The sequence below is a fragment of the Otolemur garnettii genome, unplaced genomic scaffold (genome assembly GCF_000181295.1).
Source record: "Otolemur garnettii isolate 467f Iridium unplaced genomic scaffold, OtoGar3 scaffold00074, whole genome shotgun sequence".
NCBI lineage: Eukaryota > Metazoa > Chordata > Mammalia > Primates > Galagidae > Otolemur > Otolemur garnettii.
The window spans coordinates 4,108,469-4,126,694 of NW_003852469.1; the positions used below are offsets into that span (position 1 = coordinate 4,108,469).

At 45.3% G+C, this 18,226-nt stretch overlaps 1 protein-coding gene and 1 non-coding gene across 6 annotated transcripts in view; one reads left to right on the top strand and one right to left on the bottom strand.

The window, feature by feature from the left end:
* The window catches only part of EBF2 (early B cell factor 2), a 192,527-nt gene that overhangs the window by 54,468 nt on the left and 119,833 nt on the right, over window positions 1-18,226 (top strand). The gene's annotated exons all lie outside the window — the stretch shown is intronic.
* LOC111726677 lies at window positions 592-698 on the bottom strand. Its single transcript, XR_002774394.1, has one exon. It is a non-coding gene; the product is annotated as a small nucleolar RNA U13 (small nucleolar RNA).

Below are 18,226 nucleotides of genomic sequence, written 5' to 3' on the forward strand. Positions count from 1 at the left end.
TTTTAAACTCAGAGGCGAGATGTGCTGTTCTAGAAATGAACCGCCTTTGACGTGCTCTCCTTGGCCATCCGGTGACTGTGGTGATACTCAGTAATGAGGTAGGTGGCACTTTTTCTAGCATGAACTTAATGGTCAGGCCTTGAAGGGTGACACTCCAATGCCCATTCCAGAAAGAGAGTTCCAAAATTGCTTTGAAGGGTGCACCAGGCACTGGTGTTGGTGCACAGCTTCCCAAGTGGGTACTTCAAAGGTGACCCTAGTGATATTTGGCAGTGAGGTATGTAGCCCTTTTTCTAGGGTGAGTTCTTGAACTTGACTGTCCAGCCTCATATATATGCATATGTATTTGAGTGCTTATGTATGTCATGCACCCACGTGACTGGGTGCCCAAAATTGTAGTTTCGGTAAGATGTTGCGCACCTACTGTGCGTAGGCAAATTAAATTTTCTTTCCTTTCTCTGTGCAAACTTTGGGCTGGGAAAAGGAGATGATGGCAGGGGACAGTCACCAGGGGCTGAATCCTCAGGCCAATCCTAATGTAACTTTAGACTCTAAAGCAGTGTGTTTTATTTATTTTTATTTTATTTTTCATGTCAGATGGGTAATGTGCTGATGTCGTAACAAGATTTGTGAGAAGCATATCTTTTCACGCATGCCCGTGAAGACACAGTCATCACGCTTATGAACTACAAAAGGATCTACAAAAGGCTTTTCAACCGGGGGCAGTGCCTGTGTCTCAGAGGAGTAGAGTGCCAGCCCCATATGCCGGAGGTGGCAGGTTCAAACCCAGCCCCAGCCAAAAACTGCAAAAAAAAAAAAAAAAAAAAAAAAAAAAATGGTTTTTCAACCACAGTACACTTAAACCTGTAGTTAAACTTCCACGGCACACTTAAATTAGGTTGATTAAATAACATATGCTTTGAACTTCTTTCAAAAATAATTTAAGGAATGATCATTGAAAAATTTCATGGCACACCAGTTGGAAATCAGTGCTCTAGAAATTGATCCGTTGGTCAAGTTACTTATAGGTAATGTACAATGTCTGTCTATAGCAGACTTACTGGAGAGAGACTGGGTCAGAAATTTAAATTATTTGTATTATAAATGTGGGGAGAGCAGGCCATTCGTGTAGTCCTGTATCTGAATCCTTTTCATTCGTTCCCACATGCCTCAGATGTGTGGCTGGTGTCATGTTTGTAGTCTCTGAAACCCACGGTTAGGTGGGTGGGTGTTTAAAGAATCAGAGCTTCATAGTCAGATAACACGTTTTGTAAATCATGTCTTCTTGTTCATCTTTGGAGTGGATTAGATGAGGGCTTGCTCTGTTGTAAGTTGGCTGTGACATGGATCTTTATTACCCAGATTCAGATGTGTTGTGAGCCACAACCTCACACTGGGTGTCACAGGGGAGGCGGTGAGAGCTGCTGTAATGTGGCATTGCCCACACTATGAGTCTGTTATCTGTCAACACATGGTAGGGGGTGGGGTCTTCCTCCTGCCTCAGCCCCCACCCCTAATGAGTCACATTCAGCTGATGCTTCCCTGTTGGTAAAGCCATCCTCACATATGGGATTTCCTTCCTGCCTTATAATAACCTTCTGGAGGGATCGGTGTTACCCCCATTTTATGGAACATTGAAGCTCAAAGAGGCTGAGGCATGTGTGTGAAGTCTCATATGTCTGCAGGTGACAGAGCTTGGAATGTGTGGCATTGAGTCCCTCTTCTGTCTATGTCACAGCTGTCCCTTGTAGTTGAATATCGCACCGTTCATCCCACACAATTGGACGATGCGAAGCTGCTGGTTTTGTTGTCGTGTGTTAAGTCCTGCTCTGTAGAACCAACGTGGTTTCTTGGAAAGAGCTGTGGGTTTGGGGTCTGAGGAGCTGAGTTGACGTCTTTGCTTTTCCACTCTTGAGTTACATGACTTTGAGCAAATCAGTTTGGAGCCTAGGTTTCCTCATCTGGAAAGTGGAGGTAGTAGTGGGCATCTCGTGAATGCTGGGGGCTGGTGTTTGTAAAATGGAAAGCATCATGCAGCATGTCGAAGGTCACTGCCAGAATCCCCTCTCCAACCAGACTGAACATTCCTGGCTGGATTAGGACACACTGCTCTATCTCTATTACTGAGCAAGATGCCAGCTCTCTAGAAACTTTCCCATAAACATGAGCTTACTGGTTGACTGAGAGCTGAGATCATGCCTCCTGGCTCCCTCACTTCTCCTCCCCACTGTGTGATGTTTCTCTACAGGGTGACACCCCAGAGATAAGTTTCGGCAGATCACAAAATATTTCTGAATACATACATCAATGTTCATATTTGTAAACATTTACAAATTTCAATGTGCGCATGTGTGATCGTGTAGAATATTTCGTGTATGGGGGCGGATTTGCCATTATTGGGGGCCTCATCCATGCCTGGGGCAAGGGGACTGATACAGCCTTAGGAAGATCAAAGCTCGTCTGCTATCTCTGGTGGTTATAGCTCTGTGGGCGGCCCTTTGATGATCCCAAGGCTCTCAGAACTGTGTTAAGAGCCCTGGGGTACATGCCCCATCTTTCCTGTTGCCCACCTAGCCACCCTTCCTAACCTGCTATGTAATCAACAGCCTAATGTATCTGTGGACAAGGAGTCTGAGGCTGGGAGGGGAGTGCAATCCCCAGGGATTAGGTCTTTTTCAGAACGCTTGGATGTCACTAAACTGTCCTTGGAATGTACCTGGGTTAGGAAAGAATTCAGTGAATTATGAGATTTCCTATATAATGAAAAGGAAACCCTAGCACATTGGCAGATGTCCTCCAGAGAGTAGTATTGTTGTTGTTGTGTGTTCCTGTAGCATATACCTGTGGTTACGTGTCTACAGAAACACAGCTGCCACCCCAGTTTCTGCTTGAAATCCCCGGAGCAAGGACTTCTCTGGAGCGCAAGAAACACTCTCTGCAGTGGCTCAGGCATGAGGGTGGGCTTCTTGCAAAGTCTGCTTTACAGAGGAGCAGTACAATAGGAAAGCACTGAACCTGTTATTCAGAACCTGGGTTTGGCTTGATTGTGTTACTGTGCGTAAAATTGAACCTCTGTGTGCCTCACCTTCCTCAGATGAAGACCAAAGGCAAGAATCATCACGCACAGCAGTTGAAAAGCACAGGGATGAGACTGTGCAGAAAAGTTCTTAGAAATCTCGAGCAAATACAAGATGAGATGATGGTTGCTTTTTGAAGTCTTGAGTGGCTTGGAGAACCAAAGTAGAAGCATGATTAAGAGAAAGACTCTTGAGTGGCACCTGTGGCTCAGTGAGTAGGGCACAGGCACCATATACCAAGGGTGGCAGGTTCAAACCTGGTCCCGGCCAAACTGCAACAAAAAATAGCCAGGTGTTGTGGCAGGCGCTTGTAGTCCCAGGTACTTGGGAGGCTGAGGCAGGAGAATCGCCTAAGCCCAGGAGTTGGAGGTTGCTGTGAGCTATGACTCCACTGCACTCTATCAAGGGCAATAAAATGAGACCCTGTCTCTTAAAAAAGAGAGAAAGACTCTTGGGACTCCCTGGGATCAACTCCCAGCTCTACTACTTGCCAAATGTGTGACCTTGGGCGAGCGACAGAACCTCTGTGTGACTCAGTTTTCTCATCTGTAAAATGGGGGAGAAATAATAGGATCAGTGTTTGAACATGTAGCTAAGGTCTCAATACATGTTTTGTTGAATATAAAACATTTATATATATTTGTGCATATAAATGTTACATATAATTTAGATTATTATCCAGTAAATATGAATCTTTAGTAAATCAGATTCCCACATCATTGCTCCTTGTCCTTACCTTTGGCTCTTTGGTCTTTTTTTTTTTAAATGGAAAACCTCTTACAATTTCACATTTACATCTGTGTAATGTATTTAAGCAGTTTACTTGATAATTTTGATAGCCTTGTGAATATTAAATATGTAACAATGTAATTAATTATACCCTCAGACAGTTATTTAATATCTAAACAAATTTCATCTTCAAACACATTTTCCTTTTTTACAATTTATTTTCTACTTCAGTACTCACATTTTAGTTACGTAATTTGCATTTGTATATTTTAAGTTGCTGTTATAAGTGTGCCCTCACCCAGAATACGTGTATTGGGCCCATTCGGTGTGAGTTTATACTGACTTTTTAGGCTTAACCTTTCCTTCAACTTTTTTTTTTTTATTCAATGATAGCTGTGTATATTAATGCAATCATGGGGTACAGTGTGGTGTTTTCATATACAATTTGAAATATTTTCATCAAACTGGTTAACATAGCCTTCATGTCATTTTCTTAGTTATTGTGTTTATATTCGACTCTTAGATTCACTTGCACCCTTGTAAGATAAACCATAGAAGCGATCCCTCCAATCACCCTCCCTCCACCCACATCCTCCTCCCCTCTTTCCCTCAACTTTAATGACAAGGATGCTAAGGATCATGGATATTCTCTTCTCTAGATTCCAGGGTAGTCTAGAGCAGTGGTGTTGAGCTGTGCTCATCAGAGCCTGGTGGGTCCAAGATAGGAGCCACGTTGCTGGTGTAGTGAGGCTGCAGGGGCCTGGGCTCCCCATTTTGGCTCTGACAGAGCCTTTATCTGCACCATGTATGATTTACTTCAACAAAAGAGTTCAGCTCCTTTGAGAAGTTTGACACCCACTGGCTTAGAGTCCACACATCTCAGGAACCTTCTCCACCCACCTCTGTTACAATCAACAGACTATCGTGATTTTGACAAACCACAAAGTCATTCGCGTGGCACCCCCTAAACCAAAGCAGTTAGTGGTTTTTTTCCCTAAAGCTTGTTTTTGTTGGTGTGCCTCATGAAGAAAGTAGACTCCTGCAATTGAGAAATATTTACAAAAAAAAGGTGGTCATGAAAATGAACTCTCCAATGATGGGAAAAACACATTGAGTTTGACTGGGATTTTCACACAGTCCAGCATCAAGCAAAGAGCGTATTGTTGGGAAACTGATCAGTTTGATGCAATAGTGGATATGACAGAAATAGAGGTACTGTCCCTGTCTTCTGGAGTTTATAGTCTAGTGAGGGTGACACGTTGCAGGCACTTAACAGCAATTCACAAGTGTGTGGTTTCATGTTCAACAATGCTTCTGTTAATATCACTGTTCAGAGAAGAGAAAAAGAGGAGTAGAATGTATTTATAACAGAGGGGGCTTCTCCAAGGAGCTGGGGGCTGAAATACAGGTAGGATTTAAGGGGCTGGGTGCCTTATGGTTGGGGGGCTTCAGCATGAAGAACAGCAGGGAGGTGGCCCAGCCTGGTAAGTAGACGCATCTGGGAAGATGCTTCATAGATTCAAAGACGATGGTCTTGCTGAACTGTAAGCTTCATCAGGGCAAGGACCATGGTTTGTGCCCAATATGCAGTAGTTTCTCAAGAAGTATGTGTTACAGAAATCCATGTATATCGTAGGGCTATGGCAGCTGTAACTCTGAAGCTCGTGAAACTTTTCTAACACCTCACCTGCTTTATTTATTTTATTTTATTTTTCCCTCAGAGACAGAGTCTCACTTTATCACCCTCAGTAGAGTGCCATGGTGTCACAGCTCACAGCCACCTCCAGCTCTTGGGCTTAGGCAATTCTCTTGCCTCAGCCTCCCGAGTAGCTGGGACTACAGGTGCCCTGCACAACACCCAGCTATTTTTTTGTTGCAGTGTGGTTGGGGCTGGGTTTGAACCCGCCACCCTCCGTATATGAGGCCGGCACCTTACCCACTGAGCCACAGGCTCACCTGCTTTTTTAAATAGCAAGATCCCCTGTTACTTCCCCTCATCCTCCATTTCTCCTCTTTGTTGGACCACAAATAGCCTTTCTGTGAATGCCAGGGACTTGGGAATGACCTTTGTGTTTTACAGAGGAGAAAAGGGCGACTCGGAGAAGTTACGTGACTTACCCAGGGTCACACAGCTAGTCAGTGGCAGCACCGTGGCATTTTATTCTGGCTAGAAGTCTGGCATCTCAAGTGCACCTGGCGTTCTCAGTAGGGCCCAGTTGATGCCGGAAACCTGTCCAGTTCCCCAGACCATTTGTCTTGCCTTGCCGTCTGGAGGCCTCCCCTCTGGGTTCACTGATGATGAAACTTTATGTGTATATCATGTGTGAAGAAGTCCCCTGCAGGGTTGTAGACTTTCTATGTAGCCACTGGGTATTTTAGAGAAGGCAGCAGCTGAATTCCAGCCAATTCAAAGGGCACGTTTATCTCCATGGAGCCCTGGAGGACTTTGAGAACTCGTTGGAGGCTTGAGTTATGGTAGTTAATTCCCGGCTTGCTAGCATCCTCCTGGGTATGGCCCATGGTTTGCTCTGTTCTATTTTTATCACTTTTCAAACATAAAACAATTTCCCCCACCTCCCTTAAAAGCAGAATTTACTGTCCCTAAGATCTTCTGGAGGCAGAAGAAGGATGCGTTTTCCTTTGCTTATTATAGAGCCGTGCTTTTTTTTTTTGGCAGAAGCTGAGTTGTTTGAGAAGTTTCTCAGTTTCAGGTGGTGGGTGGATTAAAAAAAAAAAAAAACCCTTTGAGTACACCCAGGAAGGGTAGCTACAGATCTGAGCTATGTAGGTCTCATTCTGTAAAAATCTAAAGGCCTCTGCTGGAAGGAAGAACCCTGGGCTGTTCCCAGAATGCAGAGATCAAGCAACGTCAGGCAGATTTCGTCACCTGGAAATTGGGGGTTTATGAGATGCAATCAGACTAATGGGTCCTCGTGGCTTTTTCTCAGGCTTTCTGCCTGATTGCTTGTAAATGTTGGCAAACCTAGATTTGGGGGGTCTATTTACGTATGCTTTTAATGATATGGTTAATGCAACTGGGCGTTCATCTGACACATGAGCCAGACAATATGGTCTCAGTGAAACAGCCATTCGCGGGAAATGCTGGCGTTCTTAGTCTGCAAAATCTGGGAGCCCCGGTTCCTCCTTGACTTCACATTCCAGAAATAGTTTATTTGGATCCTAGTTTCTACCCACCTACGTATGAAAACACACCAATGCACACACCTTCTTTTGGTTTATAAGGCATTGTTCTTCTTCACTGTGGCATCGACCACCAGGACCACCTGGAGGGCAGAGCCCAGACCATGGCGGTGTGCCCCGTGTTCAGGGCACGCATCTCTCCACTATTAAAGGAATGCTTAGGTTTAATTTGTTTGGAAGCAATCATTGAACAGTTATCTTTGGGTATCTTTTCAATAACACCCCACTGACACGGAAGGATAAAACTTCACAAAGCAAAGTTTCTGATTTTTAAATCAACATCAATACCGACGGGGGAAGTCCTTTGTTATGTCTCCAGCACTCGGGTCTCAGCTGATCCTTATGCACCGGAGGGCACACCCAGTGGGTTTTCATAATTCATAAGCCGGGAGGCCCCTGGTGAGCACAGGCTGCAGTGCGCGGAGGAAACAGGGCTGGCTGGGGTCAGCTCGGGGGCCTGGAACTCGGAAGTCCTGGCTTTTCCTTATATTCCAGCTTCCTGGGCAGCCTGGTCCCCACACGGGGTCCCGGTAGATATTTGAGGAAGACGATGAGAGACTGAAAAGCATCTTCTCAATGGAGGCGGTGATGAGTGTACACTCGGGGAACTGGTGTTTGAAGTGGTTTTTGTTTCTTTTTAATTTCAGATTGATAGAAAGTTTTTCTTGAATTAGAAAATGGAATAAAGTCTGGAACGTGCAAGGAAAAACATCACTATAACTCTTAGGCTTTAGCATAATTTCACTTCCCCGTGTCTCCTTGTGTTTCTTTTTCGTAAGAGTATTTTCGTGTGTTAAAGCACACATAATTTTTTTGACTTTAACTTTTATGTGAATCATGCATATTTTCCACGATCTTATGTATTTATTCTTATGGGGAAATACTGTTCATTCCCTTGAGTGGATGGGTGTGACATAATGGACGTTAACGTCTCTACATTATTTTTGAAATAGGGATGTCCTCTCACTATTGACCTCTAAAATTACAGCAATGACCATCGTCTTGCACATGGCGAGGGTGAATGTGTAATTCCTGGTTCTTCTGTGCATTAGTCCTAGGGGATTTGTTAACTATTAAGATTAGTATATATCTTTTACCTATAAATATGAGCCTTATAAATAGAAATGTAAAGATATAACATAAGACAATATATGGATATATAACTTACACTTACATACAGGGTGGCCATAAAGTTTGTGTGCAATTTAAAATTTATATTAAATTTATATTAAATGATAGCTGTGTACATGAATGCAATCATGGGGTACAGTATGGTGCTTTCATATACAATTTGAAATATTTTCATCAAACTGGTTAACATAGCCTTCATGTCATTTTCTTAGTTATTGTGTTAAGACGTTTATATTCTACTTTTAGAAAGAATCACTTGTACCCTTGTAAGATAAACCATAGAGGTGACCCCACCAATCACCCACCCTCCCTCTGCCCCCTTCCCATATTCTTAGGTTATAATTAGGTTATAGCTTTCCACATGAAAGCTATAAATTAGTTTCATAATAGGATTGAGTACATTGGATACTTTTCCTTCCATTCTTGAGATACTTTGCTAAGAAGAACATTTTCCAGCTCCATCCATGTAAACATGAAGGAGGTAAAGTCTCCATCTTTCTTTAGGGCTGCATAATATTCCATGGTGTAAAATTGCACACTATTTTAAATTGCACACACACTTTAAGGACACCCTGTACAATTTAACTACACAGCATAGATTTTATAACATGATTTAAATCAACCTTAACTATAAAAAAAATAAGGCCAAGCACCGTGGCTTACATTTGTCATCTCAGCACTTTGGGGGGCCCAGAGGGGAGGATCATTTGAGCCCAGGAGTTTGAGACCAGACTGGGCAGTATAGCAAGATCCTATCTCTATAAAATATATTAGTGATGAGGAGGGCGCAGGGGTGAGAAAGCAGGGCTGCTGCTCCCTGGCTGGGGCTGCATCATGGGCCTCAGCTGCAGGAGTGCTCTGACTCGGTCCCACCTAGAGGTAGCAAGCATGCAGTCCCAGTAGTCCCAGCTATTTGGGAGGCTGATGTGGGAGGATTGCTTGAGCCCAGGAGTTCAAGGTTATAGCAAGCTATGAGTGCTGCACTGTACTTCAGCCTGGGTGACAGAGTGAGACTCTATCTACAAAAGAAAAGGAAAAAAAGTATAGAACACTTTTTTCTTCCTACATGGAGAAGGGAGAGGAGGTGCTGGCAAAATCAGACAGCACTAGTGTGTCATCACTCCTAAAAAGTGAAGGGCCACGGACTAGTCCTCATGGTCTTGGAGGGTGGCGTAATCTCAACTGAGTGCGATTGGCATACAGCTCCCAGCCTCCTTTGAGACAGTAGTTCCTTTCAAGATCCTCACCCATGGAGCCTTGCACTCAAACTCTTCCCCTGGGAGTGAGCTGGGTTTCACCTTTCACTTCCCAGGATTGCTTTTAGGTGGCGGGTCAAAAGTGCTGGGGACAGGGCAGGGAGCAAGGAGGAGCATGCAGGGGTGAAGAAGCAGGGCCAGGGCTCCTGGGCTGGGGCTGTGCTGTGGGCCCCGTGACAGGAGTGCTCCGATGCCGTCCCTCCCAGCAGCGTTCTGGGAGCTGGGAGGATCAACAGTTGAGTGTGGGTGTTGCAGGCAGTTTCTCACCATTTACCACTTAGCACATGTCTGAAGGAATAGCTCACAGAATTGGCTCAGCAAGTCAGAGTATGGGAAAGTTGAGCTCAGAAAGTTAGACTATGGGAAAGAAGAACTTCAACTGTTTTTGAAGCATAAATGGGAACGTAAGCCCAGGTGTCTGAGACAGGCGAGCTAAAAATGCCCATCCCAGTCCAAACTCTAATTGGGTCAACTTTATATATAATATGGGGGCTGGAACCACAGAAAACCTCCCTCTGGGACAGAAGCAGCCAACTGCCCTTTTTAAAGCTTAGTCTAGTAGCTGTAGGAGACAGTACCCGAGAGTGTTCTGGTTCATAGAAAATTTGCTTCTATTTTATTAACCAATTATGAGGCTTACTTTGCATTTAGCTTTGAGATTATTTTGAAAATTTAAATCCAGATCCTTCGATTTCAGGAAAGGAGAACTGGGTACCGATTCTGTGTACTATTTGCTGGCTGAATGATTGTGCAACCTGGGAAAATACAGGTGCGTGTTGTCTGGCTGCGTTGGTTCAAGCTTTCCTTCCCAACTTTCATTGCCCTGTGCATTTTATTTTGGAACATGGACTCTCCATTTCGTTTTGGAACAAGCAACATGGACCATAGAGCATCAAGGCTGCCCCTTGGTGCAGTGCTTGGGGAGGGTTGGGGCAAGAACCCAGTTGAGGAACGGGCGACTCCTGCTGGTTAGAAGTAGGGAGGTGAAAAATGACCACGCAGAGGGCAAGATTCAAGACAGGGAAGGATGGAGGTCACGCTGGGCTCCTGTGCCCAAGGCAGGGGCAGTTGGAAGGGGGAGTCCTCAGGGATTGTGAGGGAGAAGGGGACCACAGAGGAAGGCTCTGCGTGAGCCAGGCTTGGAGGTAAAACAAAGAAGACATGTTCTTTGAGGTTCAGGCAGAAGCAGAGCCATTCCTAGAGCTGGAGATCAAACATAGTGGTAGCTGAAGTTTTCTCCTCCTGGACTTTCTACCACTGAGCTGGTCACGTCTTCCCAAGGACAGTCTGCTATCCCCCTGGGGAGAGGGGTAGGCCCCCGCCAAGATGCCGTGGTCACAGTTTTCTTGTGGTCCCCAACTCCTCCCCCACTGCTTTCCTCCAAGGCATTTGGCATGTTTTTTAAAGTGGTGGCCTCCCGGTGTCATTAAGCAAGTCAAAGGTCATCGGTCTAGAAATTGACACACTTGACCCATTTCCTTTCTGTGCTGGACCTTGAGTCTGAAGCCGGCTCCCCCAGGGACCTTGTGGAGGGCTTGAAGCAGAGTCTTCAGTGCCTGCTTCCCTTGAGGTGTATAATTCGATATTTATTGCCTCTCTCCCCAACAAGGTCTATGGTGCCACTGGGATCCATTCGGTAAAGAATGCTGATCCCTTTATGAATTTTTGATGGTGGAGGAGGAGCATGTGAGGCCACTGGGGGACCTTGTGAAATGGAAATGTTTTTTGTTTTTGATCTTTTCTCCCTTCTTTCTTTCCTTCGTTCCTTCTGACACCGTTCCCCTTGCTGCCATGCCCAGACTTCCCTGCACAGCAGTGAGTAGCGTCTTTACGAGAAAGCAGAATCACAGGTCTTGCAGGAAGCAGCCCCAACACCCCCTTCCGTAAATCTGTGTTTATAACAACAGTGGAAACTTTATTCGGGAAAAGAGATGTTCAGGCCAAAACACAAAAATTAAAAATAAAACAAAGCAACACACGAGATTCACTCTGGAATGGGAGCGGATAAATGGCGCCCCTCCCACCGCCGCTGTTCCGTTTTTTGGTGGTCTGAGGGGGTAGGACCCCAGGGACTGAGAGAGTCAGGGTCTGTGTTTCATTGTGAAGAATTTGACAGCTCCAGTGCAAAGCAATACCGTCCTGCTTTTTATTAGCCTGTGTGAGTCCAGCACAAAACAGAGCCTTTTTTTTTCTCTTTTCATTTTTCAGAGGTAGAAGTTTTTGCCAAACTATGAGATGATTTAACCACAATTTCCTTCCTGAATTTTTTTTTTCCCAAAGTAGGAGGTTTGGGGAGGGGGGAAAGGGATGATTGGGTGGGTGTTATTGTTTAATAAGATTTAAACAGGGTCTCTATTTTGTGGCCAGAACAGCCTTTCATGCCCTTTATCTGTACTGGGATTTCAGCTGGGTTTTTATTTTGGTGACATATGGCCCATCGTATAATAAAAAGAGACGAACCATTCAGATTTAATTTGAGCCGCTAAGGACGTCAGAAGGGCTGCAAGGGGAGACTGTACCTGAGCCTTCATTTGTTTAGAAAAAAAAAATTGTGCAGAGAAGTTGAGAAGGTGACTTTTGGAATTAGTTTGGTTTGGAGGCATTAAGTCCCAGATCAAGAGAGAAGGTCAATTTGTAAGTTTGGGAGATGTGCCAGCCCTGCTCGCTCTTTTATTGGAGAATTGCCTGTGGGGCCGTTCAGAGTATCTGCCCTTCAGGGGTCCTGCCTTCCACCTGCTTCCCCCTTGAACAGGGAAATGGGCTTTTAAAAATATTACGCAGCACGCCACAGCCGTCTCCTGATCTAAACGCTGTGTGGCATGACACAATGTGACTCAAGGGCCGGGGGCAGGGCGCGGGTCTGCAGCTGGCACACGGAGCCTGTCCGGATCGGGGCCTGTTTCGTAGCCCAGCATGCACTTCCCTCGGAGGACACGGCCCACCTGGCCTCCGCGTACCCCTGGCAGCCTGCCCAAATCATTTTATTTATCCTCCCCCCTCCCCAAACACTGTCATGGAGGAAATGCTTTTTGCATCTGCAGGACAGATAGCAACTTGGTAAGGGTTTTGAGGGCTACCAGGGCGACGATGGCAGAACCAGCACGGGGATTCGTGCCATCACGCAGGCAGCTCACCACTGCTTTCTGGGTACATCCTTCCCGTGTGTGTGCACGCACAGGGAGACAGGTACGGGTCTTTGGAGAACCTACCACGTCATGAGAAGAGAGATGCTGCAAGCTTGGCACGGCTTGCCTTACAGCCTGTTTTCTAGCTCGAAGCCACTGCAGGCTGTAGAGAGAAATCCCCCTGACATCAGTCCCCTGATTCACCCTCAGGGTTCCACACACATTTTCCGCAGTGTCTTTCATAAGCTTTCATTACCTGGTGAGTTGTGTCCACTGTGCACTGGATTGCCCCTTTGTGTTGTAATGACAGCATTTGGCCCCACTTGGCGCACTGGCGGAGGGTGCTTTGGTTATATTTGGGCAAAGCATGTGCTGGGGCGGGGCTGCGGGGGGACAGGTAGAGGGTGTCACATCTCCTACGTGTCCTTGGGTTCTGACCCTGCAGCCAGAGAGCAAAGAACACCTTTCCTCTTTCAGTCAGGTGGGGCTCGCTCCTCTCTGGCTGGAGCCTTGTTTTCTTTGGCTGTAAGACACAACTTGGCTTGGACCATTGCTGTGATGCCTCTCACCACCACCATGGAATGATCAAGAGGACCATGCAGGCCGCTCTCCAAGCCAGCTGCCAATAGCATTTTTGATTTATTTGCAGCAACGTGGAGCTCTGCGGCTAACACAGCCACCTTGATGGCAAACGGCAGTATAATTGCTTGGGGAGAAAGGCAGGCGTTTAGCAGTCATAAAAGAAAATCTGCCACCACCAAGGCAAATGCCGTGGTTCTCCTCCCAGGCCACGAACGGGCTGCGTTCTCCCTACTCAAATCCCCAAGGTGGTCTTGGGGGCTACCCCGACTTTTTAATCCTCTCCATTTTGAATCTGGGTTTTGAGTGATTCTTTTCCGTGCCTCTTGGGGGAGACTGGGCCTGTGGGGAGGGGGCTGCAGTATTCACAGCATGTTTTCTGGGTCTTCCAGTGTGATGAGGGTTTGGTGACAGGAGCTTCTGACGGGCTCCGGGGCTGCCCAGCAGCCTGTGACCACAGTCGATCAGCTGCGGGGGTTCATGGTGCTGGCTCTCGCTTCAAAAGTGACAACAGGGTAGGACAAAAAAAAAAAAAAAATTACAGTCAAACCCAAATTAACCAAAAGCCTGGATAGAGGGGGAAGAAATAAAAAAATGGTGATCCTTAATTTGTCCCCATTCTGTGGGCATCACGGAGGTGACATTCTCCCCTCAGCTGCACCACCATCTTTAGTCTCTGCAGTCCCCAACCCACCTTGTATTTCTGTAGCCAGGAAAATGTGTCTTTGACACACATCCTGGAAGAGACTGTCAGCCAATAGCATGTGTACTTCCTTCCACAGGTCCCAGGAAGTCAAAGGGGAACGACCCAGCTCAGGCCGGAGGTCAGAGGACCCCGGCGCTCCTTTGCCCGGGAACAAAGGCCCAACTAGCTTGGTCCAATGAGATGCAATCTCCTCACCTCTGCTCCGGGCTCCTTTTTTGTTTTTTTCCCTTCGTCCCTGTCCCTTCCACTTGCTTTCTTCCATTGTGGTCTGCCCGTGGGCTGGAGGAAAGGGAGAGAATCGAAGGGCTTGTGGGCCTGGCCAACCAGTCACCCAGATCACGCATTTGCTGAGCACGGCTGTGCATGTGGGATGCTGTGTAGACAAGGTACAAAGCCACAGGCCTACTTACCCCTTTAACAGGGGCCAAAAAGCTTGTGTTAAGTGGAGGAGGAGTTGAGTTCAGAGGGCCTGGGGTGTCCACAGCTGCTGGCAGGACTCGATGAGCCAGTGTGTGGGGAGATCTTCGACACAGTACCTGATCTGTGAGGGGCCCCTCGATGTGGGTGTATTAGAAGGGTAGCTCGAGCCCCGGCCACACCCCCAGCTGCCTGTCCCTTGCACAGAGGTGCCTGACAGACAGAGATCCGTGCCAGGGAATGAGGGCAGACTCTGGGTTTGGAAATGCCTCTTTGCTGTATTCCCTAATCAGATCTCAGTCAGATAACAGCTCAGACCTGGGAACATGAGATTTTAATGTGAAATGAATAAGTACCCTGAGACTGAAGCTTGTCACCACGGCGCATCTGGAATCACTTACAGCTGGGTAAATTTGCTGGGAGCTGCAGCTCAAGTGAACGTGGAATTTAAAAGGAGGTGCACAGCGCGTTCCTTTTAATGTCTAAACAATCTGATGTTGACAAGCCTCTCACATTAACCCCAAAGTGGCAAAGTTTAAACCTTTTATTATCCGATTCGGTTTGGCAAATCATTTAGAGGCTTAAGAGTCCATCTTTACGGGGGAAAAGGCCAATCTTTTTTCTTTCTTTTTTTTCTCCCTGCCCCAACACTAATGTATGCACGTCTATGTTTACTTAGAAGGTTTAAAAGACCTTCAGCGTTAAGTGAGACTCAGGCTGGAGAAAAGTTGATTTCCGGCCCCCCTCCAGAAGCCCCTAATCTCTTTAGGATACAAAAGGCATGACCATTCGGAACCCTAGAAACAATATCAGATTAACCAATAATTAGAGAAGAAATAGAGGAAATCGTTTTCAAATATTGTTAGTCTTCAGTCAAAATATATTTTATCTTGGCAGCTCACCCCAACTCTGTGTCATTTTCCTAAGGTTTTGCCCGGAACATTATGAGTGATTCTAAAGATGGTGAGTGGTCACGTGGGCTCTATAGGGGACTACAAAATACTATGGAAGTTAGAAAGCTTAATAGTTAAGCAGGGCTTAATAACCATTTATCCAACCTGTTGCCAAATTGGCCAAATTCTAAGGATCGCTATTATATCATGTCCCAGAACATGGAAAAAAGCTGTAAGTGGTTTTGAGACCTAGATCCAATAATTTAATAATTTTAACCACATCCTTTAAAAGCAAGAAAGACATTTTAATTCATCTCTGTAAAAAGCATGGTGCAAGGGTTGAATTTTGAATCTTCATGGGGGGAGAGTTTTCATGTCAGAGAATTTTTCATTATTTTAAAGAAGACCCACAGCTAAGACCCTGGTCAATTTGACTCGTTCCGGAGAAGGGAATCCCTCTGGAAATTTTGGCATGGGTTTAAATCCTGTCAAAGAAGCCCATAAAGATTAAAACTGCAGCATGGCATTGACCACAGCTGTTCATCCTTTAGATGCAATTTTTAACTTTCCTTTGGCAGCTGTGCGGGTTCAAATCTGAACTCACCAGTTACCAGTTTTGTTTAAGTAGAATTGTTAGACTCCGTGGTGATTTTCTGCCTATTAATTCTTCCCCGCAGTTGCGCTATGCCAATTTTCACAGCCCAGGATATTGTAGAGTTACAGAATTGTAGAAAATGAAAATAAAACTTAAAAAAATATATATTGCTTAGGAACATTTAACAGAATCCTGCAGTTTGGGGTTGGGCAAGAAAAAGATGAGAGAATCTTAGAATCCTGTTTATTTATATAGAAGTATTTCCTATGGCATCGTTTTTAAAACTGAACACAAAGAGATCTGTACATTTTAAATATTTCATTTAATAAGCAAAAGTAGACGATCAGCACCTTAATACCCCGCAAAGCATATTATTCAACTTATAAATGTTTGGATGTCTTTTGAAGCCTGTCACGCTATTTAAGCAGGAAAAAAAAATCTGCGCTTGAACTTTATCATAAAAATGGGGTCAGAAAGGCATCTGATTACTGCTTTCGAGGTTTGCCTACCTGACGTTGTCTGCCCGTGGTGCGTTTTCCTGAGAGGGCTGATTCTGTCTGACTAAACTTCAGCGAGAAACCGGCAAGGCCCTTAGAGTTTTGCATGATGTAAACTGCTGTAAAGTTAGAAACATGTGGCTCCTTTCATTTTTGCCTGTAGTCCCGGCCCACGGGGCTGAGCAGAGGATGTAATTTTCAGGGCAGTAGTTCCTGTGATAACAGAAGCTTCTGAGACTTGGATGTAAAGTCGCGTTTTATTTTTCCTAACTTGGATGTAGGGTGGTTTAAGATTTAGGGCTGAGGCTGGAACGGCCCCAGCTTCATGGTCTCTCTGATCTATCTTTTTGCCTCGTATTTCTGATAGAAAACAACCACCACGAAGGTAATGCTTGTTTGAGAAATTGATGTCAGCTTAGTAACAAGAGGGGCGGAGCAGCCAGTAGCTGGATTGTTCTGGATGAACTATCAGAGATCTGCTGGGAATACTGTGCTTTGACCCTGATGGCCTGCAAAGTGCTGAGTGTGGAAAATGCGAAGTCTCCCTGGACCTCAAAATGCACAAGATGTCAGGAAAATGCAGTTCTTGGAAAACTGTCTTTTTTTTTGGCCAGAGCAGGAGTGGAGAGTGAGCAAGTTGAGGGGAGGGTTCCTGGGTGAGGGCAGGTTGGCAGGAGGGGAGCAGAGGGCTCGAGGGTTGTACAGTCTAAATCCTAGTTTCTTTGCTGTTAATATCTTTGCATATTGTCAGAAGTATTTAAAAAAAAAATTGAAGCATGTATTTTCAATCACTTAGTCAGATACCCAATTTCTACTTGACTTGTTTGCTTAGCCCACACAGCACTGAAAGTTCAAGCTGAGATGGTACCAAGCTTCTAAATAAATATTATCCAAATCAGATTTTCTCAAACTGATAAGGGTGGAGGTTTTCACTTAGGTAACTGGGGTATTGCTTTACCCACTAGCCTCAGCTTACAGTTAGCAGAAGGGGATGCGTTTCCCTTGGATCTTTCGGGTCTCCTGTTCACTCCTGTTTTATGGTGATGGCCCAGGGTGCAGAGTGAAGTCACCGGTTGCTGCAGTCATCAGTGGGGTGATAGGAAGTCAGTGGGAGGTGCTGGCAAGAGCACTGGGCAAGGAGTCCAGGGTCCTGGATCCCGGCCTGGCCATCGCCCACTCCATCTGTGACCTGCGCCACCTCACCCTGTGAGCTCACCCGTAAAATCAGAGCCTGCCCACGTGCTCCCACCTTCCTCTCCCCCCTCTAAAATCCTCATCTTCGTGTCAGAATTGTAAAATCTCTTGACTATTTTCAATCTGGAACTCTCTTAGACAGAGAGGTGCTCAGACTTCACGTTCTTTGAAAGTGAGCAGAGAGTTCTGTAGGTTTTCACTCGAATGAAAAACTTCAACTAGCTTCAAGGGGGTAAAACAATCTGAAGTGGATAGATTTGAAGTTGGAAAGGTGATCTGAGACTTTTTTGATTTTTTTTTTTTTTTTTTTTTTTTGGTACATCAACTTTCATTAGAATGTAGCTTGCATTTTTAGAAACGTTAAAATGTGTTTTATCAATGATTCTATAGGCCTTTGGAAATACCATATCCTCCTGACTAAATTTTCAAAGGGAGGTCAAATTATTTCTAACCTGTACACTCAAACCCAGTCCGGGGTGGTAGGAATCAAGATTTCTGTCCTATAACTGTGATGTTGATTAGAACAGGGTCAAAGAGACTGAAATGGCATAAATAATAATTTGTTTAGGGGACTGAAGCCAGGCAGGGGGGAAGAAAGGGGCTTAATTCTGTAAAAGTATGGAATCAGCGTTTTGTAAATCCCTAAATACATATCTTAATGTTTACCTTTTATTTATTTATTTTTCAAGTCTGTCCAAGTTCATATTTACCTGGGAGACCAATTGGCACCGAAGGACGGCCTGGGTCTCCTAGGTAAATAACAAACGCTTTGCAGGCGGCCTAATTGTGTTCCATACCCTGGAAACCGTGGGCCTCGCGGGTAAAT